This window comes from Mus pahari, chromosome 8, assembly GCF_900095145.1.
Source record: "Mus pahari chromosome 8, PAHARI_EIJ_v1.1, whole genome shotgun sequence".
NCBI classification, from domain to species: domain Eukaryota; kingdom Metazoa; phylum Chordata; class Mammalia; order Rodentia; family Muridae; genus Mus; species Mus pahari.
Window position 1 is genome coordinate 21,745,635 of NC_034597.1, and position 4,373 is coordinate 21,750,007.

The following is a 4,373-nucleotide window of genomic DNA, read 5'->3' on the forward strand; positions in this document are numbered from 1 at the left end:
CCTAGCACCCACATAAAAGCTGGCACAGCCGTGCCTGTAACTCTAGCATGGTGGTGGGGAGGAGAAAGGGTGGGCAGAGACAGACAGGCGGATCCTGGGAACTCACTGGCCAGCCAGTGTAGCTGAAACAGTGAGCCTTCGTTAGGTTCAGTGAGAGACTTTGTCTCAAAAAATAACCTGGATGGCCCTAGAGTAAGACACCTGAATCCTTCTCCAGCCTGTCTAAATACACTCGCGCGCGCGCACACACACACACACACACACACACACACACACACCTTTATATACACTACATCCACACAACACACATGAAAACAGATAGGCTTCCCTAAGCATAGGAACAAAATGAGGAACTAGGTCCTGGGTACATTTTGGAAGAAGAGTCAGCAGAATGTGACATAGATGCAATGCAGGGGGTGGGGGTGTGAAGAAGTGAGGCATGGCTGCTAAGTTTCTGAGCCGAGCAACTAGAGAAGCAGCTGTGGGCGGAAGACATTGGAGGCAGGGGGTGATCCCCAAGGTCAGTTCTGGGCATGCTGACTGTGCAGTGCATGTTGGAAAGCAGAGAGGAGATGAACAAAAAGTTCTGGAAGTAGAGGGAAAGTCCTTGCTAGGGGTATAAATTTAGGAGTTGGTGACGTCATTTCCTGGCTAAGCTCAAGTGTAGGAGTTAATGGCAATGTACAGCATTTAAATCTACAAGCCTGGGGGTGCCTGGGGAGCGCTGGGAAAAAGAGATCCCTCGGCTGAGGGGTAAAGGCTCCCCAACATTAAGAGGATAGTGAGATAAGGAGGGGGCATGGAAGAAAACTGAGAGCTGTACCCCAAGATGGGAGGCACAGGAAAGAGAGGGTGCTCAGAAAGGCAGAAGGAGGAAGGGGGGCTGTCCCTGATAAAGATGGAAACTCAAGGTTGTTTTCACAATGATCTCATTACAGAGATGTCAGGGGTGGGCAGATGCAGGCAGGTGGCAGTGGATCGATGGCTACCAGGAGCTGGGGCTGAGCACTGGAGTCGTGCACAGTGAATCTGATGTATCCTTTGGAGATTAGGAAAATATTCTGGGATTAGAAACTGCTGATGCATCTACAGATTTATGAATGAATGAAAAACCTAGCTGGATGTGGTGGTTCATCCCTACGAGCCCAACACTCAGGAGGACCATAATGTTAAGGCTAGCCTGGGCTACAGAAAGAAACCTGTCTCAAAAAAAAGAAAAAGAAAAACTACCAAGTTGCATGCATTAGAAAAGTGAGTAGCGTGGGACATAAATTAGATCTCTTTTTTAATATGCAAAAAAGTGAGGCCTCTGACTTGACCATGGGATGTAGCTATGTGGATAGCAATGGCAAGTCTGACAGAGATGCTGGTGGTCACTAGCTTGCCGAGGAGGGGAGGAGAATGGTGACCTCAGAGCTCGGATGTTAACAGCTGTGGGTGTAACAACACACACCTGCTATGCTGAAATGTGTTCACGGAGGCTTGCAAACAAGGAGCTCAGATCAAACTCACTATTTTGAGACTGGTAAATAAAGGGGGGGGGTATCTTGTCTTTTCTGTCCAAAGTTCTTCAACGAGTCCCCACTAGTAAGCGGGGGTAAACATCTCCCTTCAGAGGCCATTCTAGCTAGCTTATGCACACCAACATTTGGGGACCTTTAATGAATGAATGCGTCTGTCTCACAAGATTTTACAAGCCTCCTGATGGAAGGAGACACCACCCCCCCCCCACTTCTGAAGTCATCCAGCCCCATGCCTCCCCAAGATCACACTGGTCCACCTCCAGCTTTGGCTGTTTATCTACCCCAAGATACAAGCATCAGAATGCAGAGCAGGCATTGAATCCTGGTTCAAATAGATTTAAAAAAAAAAAAAAAAAAATTAGTGGTAGCTAGGAAGGGGGCTTAGGAAGTGAGACGCTTGCCTTGCAAGAACAAATACCTGAGTCTGTTCCCCAGGGAAAACCTGGAGGTGTGGCAGCCCCCACCTGTAATCCTAGCGCAGGAGGGGCGGAGACAGGTTGAGTCTACTTGCACAGTTTGAGTCATTAAGGGAAACTGTCCCCAAAGACAAACAAAAATAAATAAATAATTGGATGGCACCTAAAGAATGCTATCCAAAGTTGTCCTCCGGCTTTTCTCTCTCTCTCTCTCTCTCTCTCTCTCTCTCTCTCTCTCTCTCTCTCTCTCTCTCTCTCTCTCTCTCTCTCTCTCTCTCTCTCTAGCTCTCTCCCTAACACACACAGAGAGAGGGGGTTGATAGAGAGATAGAGGAGAGTCATTGGGGAGAAAAACGTCAGCAAAGGAAACAGTAGAAGAAAGCCAAGCGATAGGACAAAAGAAGAGCCCTGGGAAAGGGGAATTTTCTGGACCAGTGCTCTAGTGTGAGCATCAGGCAGCTAGCTCCCTCAAGCACAGCCAACAGTATGGTCTTCCAACAATAGTATGCCAGAGAAAGGGATTTCTTAGCAGAGAAAACCTGTCACCTAGTTTACTACATTCAAGGGATGCCAAGACATGAACCTGCAGCACTTCCCGTGCCTAGGGTCTCATCCTTGAAAAGATTGCTTTCTCTGGGGACCATGATTACTCTTTACCAATAACATCTCCACTTCACCAAAGAAAATCTACCACAAGGGCCTTTCTGTTATTTTTAAAATTTTTTTTTTTTTTTTTTTTTTTTTTTTTTTTTAGGTTTTTTTGAAACAGGGTTTCTCTGTGTAGCCCTGGCTGTCCTGGGACTCACTATGTAGACCAGGCTGGCCTCGAACTCAGAAATCCGCCTGCCTCTGCCTTCCGAGTGCTGGGATTAAAGGCGTGTGCCACCACGCCCGGCCTATGTTTAGCTTTTTAAAGAGGAAATAATACTGAAATCAAAGCCCATAACCCCATTGCCTAGACACCCCGTTTCTCTTCTCAAAAGACATAGTGTAATAAGTAGAAACCTCCCCTACCATGCAGTTTTATTCTCTGTAGATAACCACAGCCCTTTATCTTTGAAGCAAAAAAAAATCATACACCTCTTATAAATAGTTGAATTAAAATTTATACACAAAGCCAGGATGCTCCAATTCTCTACCTTGCCCTTTACCGTTTCCTATCTTGCCAGTCCTCACCAGCCCATTTATTTGAATGGCCACGGTGCAGTTTTTAAGAGTGCTTTGAACTTTATCGTATCTAAATCTCATCTAAATACAGTGAGAAAAGAATATCTCTATTTTGCAGATAAGGAAACTGACCCAGAAGGAGATTAAGTGGCCGGTTGGAAGTCTCAAGGGAGCCGAAGTTGAGGTAACTGTAGACGCTGGCTTCCTTTTACTCACTGTACCACTGCGCGCCCCAGTGGCACTCAGGTGACATTACCGCCCGCAGCTCCACAGCTGCCATACATTGTATCTTCTGCGAGGACACATTTTGTCCTCAGAGTCCTTCAGTTTTTAGGAAACATTTTATCTGAACTAAGACCATCACACTCTAAGGTAATATGTGTCTTTATCTGCTCTTCCATCTGGCAGTTTAAGGACATCTTATTATAATTTCAGTTATCACAACCAGAAAACTCTTGAGATGGAGAGGGAGGAGGAGCAGGAGGAGGAGCGGGAGGAGGAGGAGGGGCAGCCGCCTGACACTGCCTAGATGAAAGGGGAACCAAAGGTAGGACGGCCCAGAGACCCAGAATAGAACCAACATGACTGAAAATAAAGTCAGTGAAATGATTCCTAATGAGGTTCTGCTATACTGAGAGATCAGAGTCTAGCCCAGTTGTCATCAAAGGGTCATCCATCATCCAGCAACTGATGGAAGCAGATGCAGGGACCCACCTCCAAACATTAGGTGGAGCTTAGGAAGCCCCACAGAAGACAGGGAAGAAAGAGTGTAGGAGCCAGAGCCATCAAGGGCACCACAAGAACACAGCCCACCGAATCAACTAAGCAGAGTTCATGGGGCCTCACAGAGACTGAAGCACAAACAAACACTAACACTGTGCCGGTCTGAGCTAGGTCCTCTGCATATACCTTATGTTTGTGTAGCTTGGTATTCTCGTGGGACTCCTAACAGTGGAAGTGGGGTGTTGTCTGGCTCTTTTGCCTATACTTGGGACCCCTTTCTCCCACTCAGTTGGAAATCTGTGGGAGACCTACTCTTTTTTGTTTGTTTTAAAGGGAAACAGAGGAGGAGTTGATCTAAGGGGAGAGGGGAGGCAGGAGGAGGGACTGGGAGGAGTGGAGGGAGGTGGTGTAATGTATGAAAGAAGAATAAAAGTTTAAAAAAAAAAGCCAGGCGTGGTGGCGCACGCCTTTAATCCCAGCACTTGGGAGGCAGAGGCAGGCAGATTTCTGAGTTCGAGGCCAGCCTGGTCTACAAAGTGAGTTC

General features: G+C 47.0%; 1 long non-coding RNA gene across 1 annotated transcript in view; it reads left to right on the top strand.

The window, feature by feature from the left end:
* The first annotated feature begins 439 nt into the window (after positions 1-439).
* LOC110325965 overlaps positions 440-4,373 on the top strand; it is a 6,540-nt gene continuing 2,606 nt past the window's right edge. The window contains exons 1-3 of the long non-coding RNA XR_002380763.1: positions 440-520; positions 3,225-3,290; positions 3,372-3,653. This is a non-coding gene — a long non-coding RNA (uncharacterized LOC110325965). The remainder of the gene's footprint in view (positions 521-3,224; positions 3,291-3,371; positions 3,654-4,373) is intronic.